Source organism: Ambystoma mexicanum, chromosome 12 (assembly GCF_040938575.1).
Source record: "Ambystoma mexicanum isolate Mex_15411 chromosome 12, UKY_AmexF1_1, whole genome shotgun sequence".
Classification (NCBI taxonomy): Eukaryota; Metazoa; Chordata; class Amphibia; order Caudata; family Ambystomatidae; genus Ambystoma; species Ambystoma mexicanum.
Window position 1 is genome coordinate 1,239,832,643 of NC_090936.1, and position 18,777 is coordinate 1,239,851,419.

At 44.8% G+C, this 18,777-nt stretch overlaps 1 protein-coding gene across 1 annotated transcript in view; it reads left to right on the forward strand.

Moving 5' to 3' along the window:
- The window catches only part of LOC138513127 (uncharacterized), a 1,268,315-nt gene that overhangs the window by 90,036 nt on the left and 1,159,502 nt on the right, over positions 1-18,777 (forward strand). The window contains exon 3 of the mRNA XM_069627773.1: positions 8,967-9,161. The gene's annotated coding sequence lies outside the window, so the exon portion shown is untranslated. The remainder of the gene's footprint in view (positions 1-8,966; positions 9,162-18,777) is intronic.

Consider the following 18,777-nt stretch of genomic DNA (forward strand, 5'->3'; position numbering starts at 1 on the left):
TATACTACTAAACAGTACTAGTTCAGAAAACAAGGGGATACTGTCAAGCAGTGCTAGTTCAGGAAACAAGGGTATACTGCCAAACAGTGTTTGTTCAGAAAACATGGGTATACTGCCAAACAGTGCTAGTTCAGCAAACAAGGGTATACTGCCAAACGGTGCTAGTTTAAGGAACAATGGTATACAGCTAAACAGTGCTCACTCAGAAATAAGGATATACTGCCAAACAGTGCTAGTTCAAAAAACAAGGGTGTACTGCCAAACAGTGTTCAGAAAACAAGGTTATACTGCCAAACAGTACCAGTTCAGAAAACAAGAGATACTGTCAAACATTACTAGTTAAAGAAACAAGGATATACTGCCAAGTAGTGCTAGTTCAGAATACAAGGGTATACTGCCAACCAGTATTCAGAAAACAAGGGTATACTACTAAACAGTGCTAGTTCAGAAAAAAAGGGTGTACTTCCAAACATCGCTAGTTCAGCAAACAAGGGTATACTGCCAAACAATACTAGTTCAGAAAACAAGGGATACTGTCAAGCATTACTAGTTCAAAAAAACAAGGGTATACTGTCAAACAGTGCTAATTCAGAAAACAAGGGTATACTGCCAAACGGTACTAGTTCAGAAAACAAGTGTATATGGCCAAACAGTGCTAGTTCAGAAAACAAGGGTATACTGCCAAGCAGTACTAGTTCGGAAAACAAGGGATACTGCCAAGCATTACTAGTTCAAATAACAAGGGTATACTGCCAAACAGCGCTAGTTCAGAAAATAAGGGTATACTGCCAAACAGTGCTAGTTCAGAAAACAAGGGTATACTGCCAACCAGTGTTCAGAAAACAAGGGTATACTACTAAACAGTGCTAGTTCAGCAAACAAGGGTTGACTGCCAAACAGTGCTAGTTCAGAAAACAAGAGTATACAGCCAACCAGTGTTCAGAAAAACAAGGCTATACTATTAAACAGTATTAGTTCAGAAAACAAGGGGATACTGCCGAACAGTGTTTTTTTCAGAAAACATGGGTATACTGTTAAACAGTGCTAGTTCAGAAAACAAGGGTATACTGCCAAACGGTGCTAGTTCAGAAAACAAGGGTATATGGCCAAACAGTACTAGTTCAGAAAACAAGGGTATACTGCCAAGCAGCACTAGTTCAGAAAACAAGGGATACTCTCAAGCATTACTAGTTCAAATAACAAGGGTATACTGCCGAACAGTGTTTTTTCAGAAAACATGGGTATACTGCCGAACAGTGCTAGTTCAGCAAACAAGGGTATACTGCCAAACGGTGCTAGTTTAGGGAACAATTGTATACTGCTAAACAGTGCTCACTCAGAAACAAGGATATACTGCCAAACAGTGCTAGTTCAGAAAACAAGGGATACTGTCAAACATTACTAGTTAAAAAAACAAGGATATACTGCCAAGCAGTGCTCGTTCAGAAGACAAGGGTATACTGCCAACCAGTGTTCAGAAAACAAGGGTATACTACTAAACAGTGCTAGTTCAGAAAACAAGGGTGTACTGCCAAACAGTGTTTGTTCAGAAAACAGGGGTATATTGCCAAACACCGCTAGTTCAGCAAACAAGGGTATACTGCCAAACCGTACTAGTTCAGAAAACAAGGGATACTGTCAAACATTACTAGTTAAAAAAACAAGGATATACTGCCAAGCAGGGCTCGTTCAGAACACAAGGGTATACTGCCAACCAGTGTTCAGAAAACAAGGGTATACTACTAAACAGTGCTAGTTCAGAAAACAAGGGTGTACTGCCAAACAGTGTTTGTTCAGAAAACAGGGGTATATTGCCGAACACTGCTAGTTCAGCAAACAAGGGTATACTGCCAAACAGTGCTAGTTCAGAAAGCAAGGGTATGCTGCTAAACAGTGCTTACTCAGGAACCACGTTTATATTCCCAAACAGTGCTAGTTCAGGAAACAAGGGTATGCTACTAAACAGTGCTAGTTCAGGAAACAAGGTATACTACTAAACAGTGCTAGTTCAGAAAACAAGGGTTTTACTGCCAAACAGTGTTTGTTTATAAAACAGGGGTATATTGCCAAACACCGCTAGTTCAGCAAACAAGGGTATACTGCCAAACAGTGCTAGTTCAGAAAGCAAGGGTATACTGCCAAACAGTACTAGTTCAGAAAACAAGTGATACTGTCAAACATTACTAGTTTAAAAAAAAACAAGGATATACTGCCAAGCATTGCTCGTTCAGAAGACAAGGGTATACTGCCAACCAGTGTTCAGAAAACAAGGGTATACTGCCAAACAGTGCTAGTTCAGCAAACAAGGGGATACTGCCAAACAGTGCTAGTTCAGAAAGCAAGGGTATACTGCCAAACAGTACTAGTTCAGAAAACAAGGGATACTGTCAAGCATTACTAGCTCAAAAACAAGGGTATACTGCCAAACAGTGCTAGTTCAGCAAACAAGGGTATGCTGCCAAATGGTGGTAGTTTAGGGAACAATGGTATACTGCTAAACAGTGCTTACTCAGGAACCACGTTTATATTGCCAAACAGTGCTAGTTCAGGAAACAAGGTATACTACTAAACAGTGCTAGTTCAGAAAACAAGGGTTTTACTGCCAAACAGTGTTTGTTTATAAAACAGGGGTATATTGCCAAACACCGCTAGTTCAGCAAACAAGGGTATACTGCCAACCAGTGTTCAGATTACAAGGGTATACTACTAAACAGTGCTAGTTCAGAAAACAAGGGTATACTGCCAAACAGTGTTCAGAAAACAAGAGTATACTGCCAAACAGTGCTAGTTCAGAAAACAAGGGTGTACTGCCAAACAGTGCTAGTTCAGAAAACAAGGGATACTGTCAAGCAGTGCTAGTTCAGAACACAAGGGTATACTGCCAGCCAGTGTTCAGAAAAGAAGGGTATACTGCCAAACAGTGCTAGTTTAGAAAACAAGGGTATACTGCCAAACAGTGCTAGTTCAGAAAACAAGGGATACTGCCAACCAGTGTTCAGAAAACAAGAGTATACTGCCAAACAGTGCTAGTTCAGAAAACAAGGGTGTACTGCCAAACAGTGCTAGTTCAGAAAACAAGGGCATATTGTCAACCAGTGTTCAGAAAGCAAGGGTATACTGCCAAACAGTGCTAGTTCAGAAAACAAGGGTATACTTCCATACAGTGCTAGTTCAGAAAACAAGGGTATCCTCCCAACTAGTGTTCAGAAAACAAGGGTATACTGCCAAACAGTGCTAGTTCAGAAAACACAGGTATACAACTAAACAGTACTAGTTCAGAAAACAAGAGTATACAGCCACCCAGTGTTCAGAAAACAAGGGTATACTACTAAACAGTACTAGTTCAGAAAACAAGGGGATACTTTCAAGCAGTGCTAGTTCAGCAAACAAGGGTATACTGCCAAACAGTGCTAGTTCAGAAAACAAGGGTATACTGTCAAACAGTGTTTGTTCAGAAAACATGGGTATACTGCCAAACAGTGCTAGTTCAGCAAACAAGGGTATACTGCCAAACGGTGCTAGTTTAGGGAACAATGGTATACAGCTAAACAGTGCTCACTCAGAAATAAGGATATACTGCCAAACAGTGCTAGTTCAAAAAACAAGAGATACTGTCAAACATTACTAGTTAAAGAAACAAGGATATACTGCCAAGTAGTGCTAGTTCAGAATACAAGGGTATACTGCCAACCAGTATTCAGAAAACAAGGGTATACTACTAAACAGTGCTAGTTCAGAAAAAAAGGGTGTACTGCCAAACATCGCTAGTTCAGCAAACAAGGGTATACTGCCAAACAATACTAGTTCAGAAAACAAGGGATACTGTCAAGCATTACTAGTTCAAAAAAACAAGGGTATACTGTCAAACAGTGCTAATTCAGAAAACAAGGGTATACTGCCAAACGGTACTAGTTCAGAAAACAAGCGTATATGGCCAAACAGCGCTAGTTCAGAAAACAAGGGTATACTGCCAAGCAGTACTAGTTCGGAAAACAAGGGATACTGCCAAGCATTACTAATTCAAATAACAAGGGTATACTGCCAAACAGTGCTAGTTCAGAAAACAAGGGTATACTGCCAACCAGTTGTTCAGAAAACAAGGGTATACTACTAAACAGTGCTAGTTCAGCAAACAAGGGAATACTGCCAAACAGTGCTAGTTCAGAAAACAAAAGTATACATCCAACCAGTGTTCAGAAAACAAGGCTATACTATTAAACAGTACTAGTTCAGAAAACAAGGGTATACTGTTAAACAGTGCTAGTTCAGAAAACAAGGGTATACTGCCAAACGGTGCTAGTTCAGAAAACAAGGGTATATGGCCAAACAGTACTAGTTCAGAAAACAAGGGTATACTGCCAAGCAGTACTAGTTCAGAAAACAAGGGATACTCTCAAGCATTACTAGTTCAAATAACAAGGGTATACTGCCAAACAGCGCTAATTCAGAAAATAAGGGTATACTGCCAAACAGTGCTAGTTCAGAAAGCAAGGGTATACTGCCAAACAGTACTAGTTCAGAAAACAAGTGATACTGTCAAACATTACTAGTTAAAAAAAAACAAGGATATACTGCCAAGCATTGCTCGTTCAGAAGACAAGGGTATACTGCCAACCAGTGTTCAGAAAACGAGGGTATACTGCCAAACAGTGCTAGTTCAGCAAACAAGGGGATACTGCCAAACAGTGCTAGTTCAGAAAGCAAGGGTATACTGCCAAACAGTACTAGTTCAGAAAACAAGGGATACTGTCAAGCATTACTAGTTCAAAAAACAAGGGTATACTGCCAAACAGTGCTAGTTCAGCAAGCACGGGTATGCTGCCAAATGGTGGTAGTTTAGGGAACAATGGTATACTGCTAAACAGTGCTCACTCAGAAAACAGGATATACTGCCAAGCAGTGCTAGTTCAGAAAACAAGGGTATGCTGCCAAAAAGTGCTCACTCAGGAAGGACATGTGCACCAGATGAAGTGTTGGTTCCGCCGTGAAGGAAACAATTTGTAGGATACAACGCTCGGGATACAGGAATGGTCAGGAGCAGAAAAGGTCAGCCCCACACATGAACACTGCTCCACGACCTAAAGATCCAGTTCCTTCAGGTCTTATTTCCACAATCTATCCTTTCTCAATTCTTACATTACTAGTCTCCTTAATATCTCTCTTACTACTTCTACTTTCCCTCTGTTACTCAAACATGCCATTATTCTTCCTGTCCTGAAAAATCCTTCCTTCGTTTCTGCCATTCCTTCTCATTTCCGTCCTATTTGTCTCTTCCTTATCTTTCTAATTTATTGGAACGTCTTGCTTACTCCCAGGTTTCTTCTTTTCCTGCTCTTTTTCTACCTCGCTTTCAGTCTGCTTTTCAACCTCTTTACTCTACGGAAACGTCTCTTGTATCTGTCTGTGACTCTCTCCTTCTGCCCGCTATGCAAAACAGGCTTCTGTTATTATACCCTTGGACTTATCCGCTGCTTTTGATGTAGTGAATCACATACTACTACTTCTCTCCCTTTCCTCCTTAGGATTTTCTGTTCTGTAATCACATGGTTTCAATCCTATCTCTCTAATCGAACCTACTTGCTATCCTAGGCTGGTGTCTGTTCCACAAGGGTCTCTTCTTGACCCATTTCATTTCTCATACTTTCTGCATACTTCTCCTTTAGCCAAGAGTATTTCTTCTTTTGGGTTGTCTCATCACTGTTATGCCGATGACACCCAACTATTTCTATCCTTTTCTTCCTTCACACCTGATATACACACTAACCTCTCTGCTTGTCTTTCCTTGATCAAAACTTGGATGTCGGACCATTTTCTTGTCCTTAATCTGTCTAAGACTGAAGTCCTCTTTTTTCCTCCTAATATTATCCCTGTCTTGGTTTCCCCTCCCTTTTTCCTCTTTTCCTTTTCACATCTGCCGTTCTCTCTGACTACCTGCAACCTTGGCTTTCATCTGGATACTAATCTTTCCTTTGATTATCATATCTCAATCACATCTCGTTCTTGTTGTTTTCATCTTTTTCACATTCGGAAAGTTAGACCTCTTCTCCCCTTCAGTGCCACAAAGCTTCTAATCTCTTTTTTAATGTTCTCTCGCATATCCTAATGTTCTGCACTCCTCTTTGGTCTTCCTGTCTCTCATCTAGCTCCTCTTAAATCTATCTTTAATTCCACTATACATCTTCTGTATTCCCTACCTATTTGCGACTCTATTTCTCCCCTTCTGGTCTCTCTTTGATGGCTACCTTTCCACTCTCAATTCAATTTTCTCTGTGTAGCATTGAAATCTCCTCATGGACTTTTCCCTATCTAGCTTGCCTCTCTTGTTTCCTTCTATGTCCCTTCTCGTACTCTTCGTTCCCAAACCCACTTTCTTTTAGCTGTGCCTCGTCCCCCATGTTCTTCCTCTCGTTTCCGTTCTGTTTCTCTATTGGCTCCCCTTTATTGGAATGCTCCCCCACTCTCTGCGGTCTATGCATTCTTACTCAATCTTGTGTGCTGCCCTAAAACCATTCTTATTTCAACCTTAGTTGTATTTTGAGTCCTGTTGTAAGTTATATTGTTTCATTGCATGAACTTGCTCATTTCATTGTATTGTAAATTGGTCCTGTACAGCGCCTTGTACTGCATCTTGTACTCATGGTGGCCCTGAATCGTGCTGTTCCCATCTTCATCTTGTATCCTGGCTTGCAACATTATGTGTTACTACTGACTTCTACAATTGTGTTCGTTCTCCACTTTTGATTTTCCACTCTTTTTGACTGCTTACTATCTGTTCTCTCCTCCTTTCCCTTCCCCCTTTCCCTATCTCCTCCCCTTACTTTATTTTATGCACTTACTCTATCAGAATTATCCCTGGACCTAATATGATAGCAACCTCATCTGTTTCCTCCACCCTCCCATTACTGTTTTTTTCCTCCCCACCACCCCTCCAGCACTATCTGAAATGTCGTCAGGCCTAGTATGATAGTCGCTTGTTTTGTTCCTCCCCTCCCTTTCTGCACCCCTCTCCCTCACCTTTTGTTTTTCTCCACCTCTACCACAAATGTTGTCAGGCCTAGTAGAGTAGTCGCCTGTCTGTTTCCATTTCCTTCCCACTCGCCCCCTCCCTTCCTTATCTATGTCTTAGCTCTTGCACTATCTGAAATGTCGTCAGGCCTAGTATGGTAGTTACCTGTCTGTTTCCATTTCCTTCCCACTCGCCCCCTCCCTTCCTTATCTATGTCTTAGCTCTTGCACTATCTGAAATGTCGTCAGGCCTAGTATGGTAGTTACCTGTCTGTTTCCACTTCCTTCCCACTCTCCCCCTCCCTTCCTTATCTATATCTTAGCTCTTGCACTATCTGAAATGTCATGTCGTCAGGCCGAGTACGATAGTTAATTTCACATCCTTACTGTTCATGGCCTGTAAGAATGTGGTTGTATTTTCCCTTGTTCCCTTCCTTGCCTTGAAGCGCTTTGAAACACATTGTGTATAGGCGCTATATAAATAAACTATCATATCATATCATATCATCATATCATATCATACCATATATCATATCAAGGCGCGATCTAAATAACAAATAGAAATAGGAAATTGACCAACACGTGCCTGGAGAGCACTGATGATGCATCAGGTGACGTGTAATCGCCGAGGCCTGGCTCCTACTCTTGAGACGGTGGAGGCACCGCTTGTGTACAGAGCAGATGAGGAATGTAGCCTTTGGTGTGGGAAGCAGGTGCTGGGGGACACAGTCTCTTCTCAAATGCTGTCATGGAGTCTCTGGGCTCTGCCACCATAATGCCACAAAGCTTTAAAGCAAAGCGTAGCGCTGTAAAGGTGCACAGCTGTGCTGTCAGGCAAAGGACATAAGGGAATTGTGGAACTTTGTAAAGCTTTTCATGTTCTGTCCATGATTGTTTACCAACTAGTCTGGAAGAATGCATGCCATCATACGACTTGCTACAGGCATGACGTTTCTAACTCAGTGAAAGAACATTTGAAGGTTCCTCGAAATTGTAGATAGTGCACGAACTGAAATGTAATGTTAGCAAGATTTTCTAATAGAAACCTTTTATAGTGTTGCTGAGATCATGTCTTCTCTGTGTGTATGCCTGGTGGCTGGATGACATGTGTGTCAGTGATGGGCGAGGTCTTCGCCCTTGTCACGGGTAAGGAGTCTCTGGTCTGGTGAACGCTGCATGTGTTCTTGGGATGGCATGTGTTCCTTTGAAGGGGGTGACTCACGGGTAAGGAGTCTCTGGTCTGGTGAACGCTGCATGTGTTCTTGGGATGGCATGTGGTCCTTTGAAGGGGGTGACTCACGGGTAAGGAGTCTCTGGTCTGGTGAACGCTGCATGTGTTCTTGGGATGGCATGTGTTCCTTTGAAGGGGGTGACTCACGGGTAAGGAGTCTCTGGTCTGGTGAACGCTTCATGTGTTCTTGGGATGGCATGTGTTCCTTTGAAGGGGGTGACTCACGGGTAAGGAGTCTCTGGTCTGGTGAACGCTGCATGTGTTCTTGGGATGGCATGTGGTCCTTTGAAGGGGGTGACTTAGAACAGGCAGTGAAGTTCTCTCTGGAGCCGAGAGCCCCTCCACATATCGTCTCCATATGCAGGGCATAGCTCTGCTGAGGAGGGCGCTAGAGTGGTCCAGCATTCTCCATCCATGGGCTACAGTCAGGGGTGAGACTGGCAATGAGGGAACCTGGTCCTCTAGGTCCACCCTCAAAGGTGGTGTGGCTATCATGTGAGTGCACTGGGCTGCTTAGTTGCTCTGCTGCTGGTCCGGGGCACATCACGCTGAGGTGTGTCAGGCCTGGCCACGGTTGCCTGCAGCACAGTGACTAGTTAGCGCCCACCACGGTGCTGCACGATGTGTGTCCACTCTTTACCCCGTGCAGAAAGGGTGCATTGCAGTGTGCAGTAGCAATGCGTGTTGCTCTATTGACCTCATGGGTAACACTGCTTAATTCCGTGCACAGGAGAGATTTCCAGAAGGACGGCGTCCCTGCACCTGGGCTGTGACAGCGCCGAGGAGGCATCTCTGGCCGGAGTTCGGCTCTCACTCCTGGATCACCTCGCCTGGGGGAGAGCCACGGATCAGGGCCACCTGGAGCAAAGGGACCTTTCGGTGGATGACCCGGCGTGGAACCTTCCAGAAGGCCTGGGCTGCCGCGGTAAGTGATGGCCTTTGCAGACATTGATTCTAAAGCTCATGTTAAGGAAGGCGGCTTGTCTTCAACTAACAATAGTGCGTGATACTAAATCCAAGTGCACGCCTTGTGCACTTTACCATAAAGCGCAGGCTCTAGCAGCAGCAGCGGTGCACGCAGTGCCCAGACTGCGCATGTGCAAGAAGCAGTGGCAGGGTTGAAGTCAAGCGCCTTATGGAGAGGACTGGCCGAGAGGCCCAGTCAGTTAGTTGGGTAGGGGATGGGGGCGGGGTTTAGGTGGTCTTCGATACTACAGAGGTGAATTTTAGGGAAAATATCTAATTGTTTTTGTTTTTTAATTCCCATGTGTTGTTGTCTCAATTAAATATCTTTGAAATGTTAACCCCTTGACTGGAAATAGCTGTACCGGCCACCAGGGGCGCTATTACACACACGCTGCACTCCTGCAAGGGCAAAAGCTTTGGGGCAAAAGTGACCCCCCGCAAACACAGATTATTTCGTTACATTTTGCAGGCGGCGGGGGGTTGGGTGTGGTGCAGGGGGGCACAGGGGTCTACAGCTCATATACTCTGGGCGTTGTTCTACTCTAGTTAAACGACCGCTACATCTGTAACCAGTCATCAAAGCTAAGTTGGCGATTAAACAAAATAAAGTGTCCCTCCCGGCCCCCCCAGAAGTGAAATGACACTGTTCGTCACCAACTTCCCCCTGATTAAAGTGTTTGATCTGGCTGGGGTTTATTTTTGTTAGAATCTTTCACTGCGTGCGCTGCTCCCCACCCCCTCCCCGTGGTGGGGGGAGGGGGGCGTCCATGCTCCCCCATACACTCCGCTCGTGCCAGTTTGGGGGCAGCTATGGATGTCCCAGCCCTGGACACAGTGAGCAGCAGCCCCTGGGTTACTCAGGTGCAAGGACTGCTGAATAAGGCGGCCTGGGGTCCCAGCAAACCTATCACTTCATTTGGTTACATGTGGCCTAGACTGGGTAGCACAGAAGCAACACAAATGGGAGGTCTTCCACTTCTTGCAAAGCAAGATGTTTCCACTATATTCGGACCAGCCACCCCGCTGCCGTCCCATGGCCATGGCAGGAATAACTCTCTCTCCCGCCTTCTGTTGGGACGTTCCTGCCTTGAGAAGCCTGGGAACGCAGGGGAGCTTTGGGGTCAACCGAGAAAGGTCTTTGTACCCGCAGCAGCCAGAGCTGTGTGCATGTGTGCACGAGTGCGTGTGTGTGTAGGAGGAGAGCGAGAGCCTGGGGGTGTACTTACAATCCTGCATAATCTCACTATTGCATTTCTGCAACCTCTGAAGACCCGACAGGGGCAAACCTGCCCTGCCTCTCCACAAAATGCCCACCCATGCCAGCTTCTGCTAGTACCAGCTCCTGCACTGGGCTTTCTCTTTAGTGAGGAGAAACATCACTCAGAACTCACACAAGCTCCCCCTGGCACCACGGAGCTGTCTGTCGATGGAGTGACTGCCCAATGAAGACTTTCAAGCTTCTACAGTTGAGTCTCCGGAGACCAAGATTTATCCTAAAGGCACTTTGGTGTCTGAGAAGTAGCACTCTGGCCATGTTCTCCAACCCAGCTTTCTCCACGTTTGAGTTTTACAAAAAGGATGTCTGACACCAATATTATCTCCTGATACTGCCCGTTCCCTCCCCAAGCCTGCCTCTTCAAGCCTACCTTCCCAAGCCTGCCCAAGCCGGCCTCTCCTAGCCCTCCTCCCCAAGCCTACCTCCCCAAGCCTGCTCTCCAAGCCTGCCTCCCCAAAGCTGCCTCTCCAAGATGCCTCCCCAAGCCTACCTCCCAAGCCTGTCTCCCCAAGCCTGCCTTCTCAAGCCTGCCTCCCCAAGCCTGCCTCTCCAAGCCTACCTTCCCAAGCCTGGCCAAGCCTGCCTCCCCAAGACTGCCTCCCCAAGCTTACCTCTCAAGCCTGTCTCCCCAACCCTGCCTCCCCTAGCCCTCCTCCCCAAGCCTACCTCCCCAATCCTGCCTCCCCAAGCCTGCCTCTCCAAGCTTACCTTCCCAACCATGCCCAAGCCTGCCCCCCAAGCCTACCTCCCCAAGCCTGCCCTCCCAAGCCTACCTCCCAAGCCTGCCTCCCCAAGCCTACATCCCCAAGCCTACCTCCCCAAACCTGCCTCCCCAAGCATACCTCCCCAAGCCTGCCTCCCCAAGTCTGCCTCCTCAAGCCTACCTCCCAAGCCTGCTCCCCAAGCCTGCTCCCCAAGCCTGCCTCCCCAAGCCTGCTTTTGGACACAGCCATAGATTGATGTGAAAATAAGGCTGCTGTATCTCACATGTGGCGAGCTACCCTGCATAAAAGCCAGGTGTGCTACTTAATTGCTCATTTCCTAATAAAATAAATAATAAAACTAGCAGCGAAGCGACAAGGACTTTCCGCCTACGGACCACGTATTCCAACCGGCCACCGACAATGCCCTCCAAGCTATCACAATGTGTTCTTGGAACACGAGAGGACACGATCACCTGTAAAACTCTGAGACCCAAGACCTAGCTCAATTCGACATAATATGCCTCCAAGAGACTTGGCTGAGGGAAAAACCGGTCCTTGACGGGTACGATACTGAAATATCACTAGCGGTGAAGGGCATCTTAGGCAGACCTTCGTCAGGCCTCTTAACGTCAATTCGCATTGGCTCTGGAATTACCATAAAAACAAAGGTGGCAGAATCCTACGGCGTCCTGGCTCTACAGACGGAGTGGACCCACCCAAAGGAAACCGCAAAGGGTAATCGTAAGCGAAACCTTGCCATCATAAACATTTACTGGAACCCTCAAAGAGTTAGCAACAAGCAATTCTGCGACACAGTGACAAACTTATTAGACAAGTTCACAGCAGAATTGTGCACGGACCACATATGCGGTGATTTCAACGCTAAGTGCAACTTACCTTCCCGCCCCACACCCATTACAGCAGCCGTCGTAAGAGGAGATCTCTGGTCAAACCTGATGGACGTCAGAAACTTCCACAACGCGGCAACTGTGCAGGTCCAGCTGCCTACCTTTCCTACATGGGAGCAAGGGCACGTAACAGCTACGCTCGATTACATCTTTATATCCCACGCCCTACTTGCATACGTAAACTCTTTCGAAGTTTACAAAACGAAAGAAAGTGATCACAACCTGTTAGCAATGGTTTTCGAATCCACTAACGTCCAGAAACCAATTTACACAGCCAACGTGGAATTGTCAACTAAACAAAAACGGGTTCAGCTAACAGCAACAAATATAAGAGAACTAACTGAGGCGAATGGAAAAGAACTGAGAAGCACCAGCGGCGGTCCTGCATGGCCGAACTTTCTTCCTCTCCTTTTACCACATAGGCTAAAACAAAAGAACTCCTACGCCTCAACGAAAACTGGACACCATGAATATGACAAATTGCTAGTCCAGAAAAGAAGAGAGCTGAGAAAGCTAAGACGCATATGTAGATCCAATGACGACGACAACAATAAGAACATGCTGTGCTCTGCTACAAGAGCGTACAGATCCTGGCTAAGACAACGGAAGGCAGCAACCTACCAAAAGACGCAGAACAAATGCTGAAAACTTTGAGTTCAAAGAGTGTTAGAGAATTTTGGGCTTTAATAAAAAAGAAAGATCAATATACTGATAACCAACTTACTAACTCCATATCTGAATCAACGTGGATATCTTTCTTTTCCATGCAATTTGCCCCTATTCTCTCTTCACCAAATATCGCGAGACCCCCCAACGAAACATCATGGGTAAATCTTGCAGACCAGGAAGACGTGATATTAGCAATTTCAAAACTAAAATCTTCCCGAACGCCTGGGCCAGACGGCCTGACCAACATAGACCTGAAGCAGCATCCAGTGGAATGGTCCTCCTTGATCACCAACATTTTTGAACACTGCAGAACCACCAAGCAAATTCCATCAACATGGACCGAGGCGGTGAACGTTCCAATTTTCAAAAAAGGAAACAGAGACAATCCGGCAAATTATCACCCAATAGCCCTGCTAGACATCATGGGCAAAATGTTTGCGACTTTACTCCTTTCCAGATTCCAAGAATGGGCAAGAATCTCGCCATCATCAGATCACCTACAAACAGGTTTCTTAAAGAGCGCCAGCACCAGTATTAACATCATGATTTTGAACATCATTAAAGAGAACATAAAGAATGGTGCCCCGAAAGTCTTCCTAGCGTTTATCGATCTATCGCAAGCTTTCGACAAAATCAGTCGACAAATACTATGGTCCAAACTCACGAATTGGAATTGTCCAACAGAAATCTTGGAGCCAATAATCGCCTTACACACAGATACAACTATCCGAGTTCATCTGAACCGAGAAGGCATGCTATCCGAACAGTTCAAGTCTGAACGAGGGGTCAAACAAGGCTGCCCCCTAGCCCCGGCCCTCTTCATCGCTTTCCCCTGGGATTTTCAGTATACGCAACCGTTGATCAGAGCATTTCCACCCAAAGTTGGAAACACTCCAGTAGCAAGACTGCTGTATGCGGATGACGTGATCCTGATGGCCCAAACATAAATAGGCCTTCAGCGCCAATTGACAAACCTGGCTAAATACATAAAGTCAAATGATCTGGAAATAAACACAAAGAAATCCAAAATCTTGATCCTGGACAATAAGCGCTCGAAAGCTCGAGGGAACGGCACTTGGTTCTTGAACAACACAAAGATAGAGACAGTCACAAACATAAAATACTTGGGTATAATGATTGACAAATCTAGATCTGAGAAATCAATGTACCTGGCTCTCTGGACCAAAGTAAAAACTCTGACCACACAAACAAGGCTAGTAGATCGCAAATACAGAAAATTTCCCTCTTACCAGCGATCCAGTTCTACAGACAAAAGGTGGTTTCATCATTAACCTATGGAATGGATGTGTCTCTTAACATACAAAATGGCCCAAACTCGAGGGTTATCTCTGGAAAGCGGATCTGGGCCTGCCTAAATCTACGTCAATACCAGCCATTAGACGTGAACTTGGCTTGCTTTCACTGGCGGCCTCAATAGAACAAAGCCAAATGAGAACACTGAGGAAAACCCTAATGCCAGAAAACCTTCCCATTTACAAAATGATACAAGAAGAACTTCGCCTTGGGCGCTGCAAAGCCCTGAATTCTTGGGAACAGAAACTCACTTTGAAACTTAAAGACCTGGCCTGCACCCAAGAGGACCTAATACAAAACCCTGAAAAAATCAAAACTAAAGTGGCACAAGAAGATTGGATTAAAACGTGTCACATGGCAACCGCAAATAAACTACTGTGGCATCTACCACCTACCACTAACAAATTGAATCTCCAGTTGAATTACTGTGTTAAGTTTCCAAACAAGAACCTTTAGAATCTCTTCATGAGAATAAGACTGAATCTGATGCCAACACAAGAAATTTGGTCCATTCGCACTGGAACAACATCGAAAACCTGCAGACTATGTTCGAACACCGAAATGGTAGAAACGACAAGGCACTTACTCCTGAACTGTCCCAAAACAAACAATTTGCGTGAAGCCTTTCTACTACCTTTATTGTATGCCTCCGCACTGAGAGAAGAACATCTATGGTGGTCCCGACTGGTAGCAGGAGAAAAGACGAAATGGACACTGGTCACAGTCAAGATGCTCAACGCAGCTCTGAAAAAGATCACAGAAACTGAAACCTTACCTATCTCAGGTTGATCCCCAGAGACTTCAAAATCATTTTTGATATACTCCATTTCGCTTGCTGCATATTGTATCTTGTAAAAATCTATTTCTTTTTATTGGTTATAATCAAGTAAATACAAAAAATAATAAAAAAAAAAATAATAATCATAGTGCCACTCCCAGTAAAAGGTACCAACTGTCTCAATATCTTCACAAATAAAAGAATTTCCTTTTCTAAGCACGAACATGCAAATCGAGCTAGCACTTAACTACCAGTTCCAGCAAACCCACCTACTCCATCATTGCCAGTTTACATTATGCCCAGTTGGGTGGGGCCTGTGGCAGCACTTTGTATTTGTGGCACACATTACACATGCTTTATACCCAGAGCACACACCTGATTCGTAGTTGTGGTGGTGCTAATGAAATGCCTAAACTTGGCGCGGTGTTACGCTCTTAACATGTTAGAACTTGCACCGTTGGAAGCAGCAGAAGAGTTCATGTATTTGGTGCAATGCCAAGACAGTGCGAACAGTTTGACATTCACAGTAAAACCTTACATTAAGTGTCATTCCCAGTAACTACTCAGTGTGACATTACCAGCAAGCTCCCAGTTTGCTATTCCTGGTAATCTTGGCATTCCCAGTAACCACTGAGTGTGGCATTCCCAGCAAGCTCCCAGTGTTCTATTCCTGGTAAGCTTGACATTCCAAGCAAGCACTCAGTGTGACATTCCGAGCAAGTGCATAGTTTAGTATTCCTTGCAAGCTTGACTTTCCCAGTAAGCACTCAGAGTGAAATTCCCAGAAAGCTCTCTATTTGCCATTCCTGGTAAGCTTAACATTCCCAGTAAGCACTCAGTATGACATTCCCAGAAAGCTCCCAGTTTGCTACTCCTGGTAAGCTTGACATTCCTAACAAGCATTCAGTGTGACATTCTGAGCAAGTGCACAGTTTGTTAATACTGGTAAACTCGACATTCACAGTAAGCACTTAATGTGACATTCCAAGCAAGCTCCCAGTTTGCTATTCCTGGTAAGCTTGACATTCCCAGTAAGCATTTAGTGTGACATTCAGAGCAAGTGCACAGTTTGATATTCCTGGTAAACTTGACATTCCCAGTCAGCACACAGTGTGACATTCCTACCATATCCCAAGTTTGCAGTTCCTGGTAAGCTTGACATTCCTAACAAGCACTCAGTATGACATTCCCAGCAAGCTCTCAGTTTACTATTCATGGTAAACTTGACATTCCCAGTAAGCACTCAGAGTTATATTCCCAGCAAGCTCTTCATTTGCTATTCCTGGTAAGCGTAACATTCCCAGTAAGCACTCGACATGACATTCCCAGAAAGCTCCCCGTTTGCTACTCCCGGCAAGCTTGACATTCCTAACAAGCACTGCGTGTGACATTCCGAGCAAGTGCACAGTTTGATATTGCTGTTAAACTTGACATTCCCAAAAAGCACTCAGTGTGACATTAACAGCAAGCTCCCAGTTTGCTATTCCTGGTTCCCTTGAAATTCCCATTAAGCATTTAGTGTGACATTCAGAGCAAGTGCACAGTTTGATATTCCTGGTAAACTTGACATTCCCAGTCAGCACACGGTGTGACATTCCTACCATACCCCAAGTTTGCAGTTCCTGGTAAGCTTGACAGTCCTAGTAAGCACCCGTGTAACATTCCCAGCAAGCTCTCGATTTACTATTCATGGTGATCTTTACATTCTCAGTAAGCACTCATTGTGACATTACCAGCAAGCTCCCAGTTTGCTATTCCCGGTAAACTTGACATTTCCAGTAAGCACGCAGTGTGACATTCCTACCATACCCCAAGTTTGCAGTTCCTGGTAAGCTTGACAGTCCCAGTAAGCACCCGTGTAACATTCCCAGCAAGCTCTCGGTTTGTTCTTCTTGGTAAGCTTAACATTCCCAGTAAGCACTAACATTCACAGAAAGCTCCCAGTTTGCTACTCCCAGTAAGCATGACATTCCTAACAAGCTCTCAGTGTGACATTCTGAGCAAGTTCACAATTTGTTATTACTGGTAAACTTGACATTCCCAGTAAGCACTCAGTGTGACATTCCCAGCAAGCTCCCAGTTTGCTATCCCTGGTAAGCTTGACATTCCCAGTAAGCACTGCATGTGACATTCCCAGCAAGCTCCCAGTTTGCTATTCCTGGTAAGCTTGACATTCCCAGTAAGCACTGCATGTGACATTCCCAGCAAGCTCTCAGTTTACTCTTCCTGGTAAGCTTGACATTCCCAGTAAACACTCAGCATGACATTCCCAAAAAGCTCCCAGTTTGCTACTCCTGGCAAGCTTGACATTCCCTAACAAGCACTCAGTGTGACATTCCAAGCAAGTGCACAGTTTGACATTCCTGGTAGGCGTGACATTCCCAGTAAGCACTCAGTGTGACATGCCCAGCAAGCTCCCAGTTTGCTATTCCTAGTAAGCTTGATATTCCCAGTAAGCAGTCAGTGCGACATTCCCAGCAGGCTCTTAGTTTACTATTCATGGTAAGCTTGACATTCCCAGTAAGCACTCATTGTGACATTCCCAGAAAGCTCCCAGTTTGCTACTCCCGACAAGCTTGACATTCCCTAACAAGCACTCAGTGTGACATTCCAAGCAAGTGCACAGTTTGATATTCCTGTTAGGCTTGACATTCCCAGTAAGCACTCAGTGTGACATGCCCAGCAAGCACCCAGTTTGTTATTCCTAGTAAGCTTGATATTCCCAGTAAGCAGTCAGTGTGACATTCCCAGCAAGCTCTCAGTTTACTATTCATGGTAAGCTTGACATTCCCAGTAAGCACTCATTGTGACATTCCCAGCAAGCTCCCATTTTGCTATTTCTAGTAAGCTTGACATTCCCAGTAAGTATTCAGTGTGACATTCAGAGCAAGTGCATGGTTTGATATTCCTGGTAAACTTGACATTCCCTGTAAGCACATAGTGTGACATTCCTAGCGAACCCCAAGTTTGCAGTTCCTGGTAAGCTTGACATTCCTAGTAAGCACTCAGTGTGACATTCTGAGCAAGTGCACAGTTTAATATTGCTGGTAAACTTGACATTCCCAAAACGCTCTCAGTTTTCTATTCCTGGTAAGCTTGACATTCATAGTAAGCACGCAGTGTGACATTCAGAGCAAGTGCACAGTTTAATATTACTGGTAAGTTTGACATTCCCAATAAGCACTCCAAGTGAAATTCCCAGAAAGCTCTCTATTTGCCATTTCTGGTAAGCTTAACATTCCCAGTAAGCACTCAGCATGACATTCCCAGAAAGCTCCCAGTTTGCTACTCCTAGTAAGCTTGACATGCCTAACAAGCATTCAGTGTGACATTCTGAGCAAGTGCACAGTTTGTTAATACTGGTAAACTCAACATTCCCAGTAAGCACTCAGTGTGACATTCCAAGCAAGCTCCCAGTTTGCTATTCCTGGTAAGCTTGACATTCCCAGTAAACACTCATTGTGACATTCCCAGCAAGCTCCCAGTTTGCTATTCCTGGTAAGCTCGACGTTCCTAACAAGCACTCAGAGTTACATTCCCAGCAAGCTCTCCATTTTCTATTCCTGGTAAGCGTAACATTCCCAGTAAGCACTCGACATGACATTGTCAGAAAGCTCCCAGTTTGCTACTCCCAGCAAGCTTGACATTCCTAACAAGCACTCCGTGTGACATTCCAAGCAAGTGCACAGTTTGATATTCCTGTTAAACCTGACATTCCCAGTAAGCACTCAGTGTGACATTCCCAGAAAGCTCCCAGTTTGCTATTCATGGTAATCTTGCCATTCTCAGTAAGCACTCATTGTGACATTCCCAGTAAGCTCCCAGTTTGCTATTCCTGGCAAACTTGAAATTCCCAGTAAGCATTTAGTGTGACATTCAGAGCAAGTGCACAGTTTGATATTCCTGGTAAACTTGACATTCCCAGT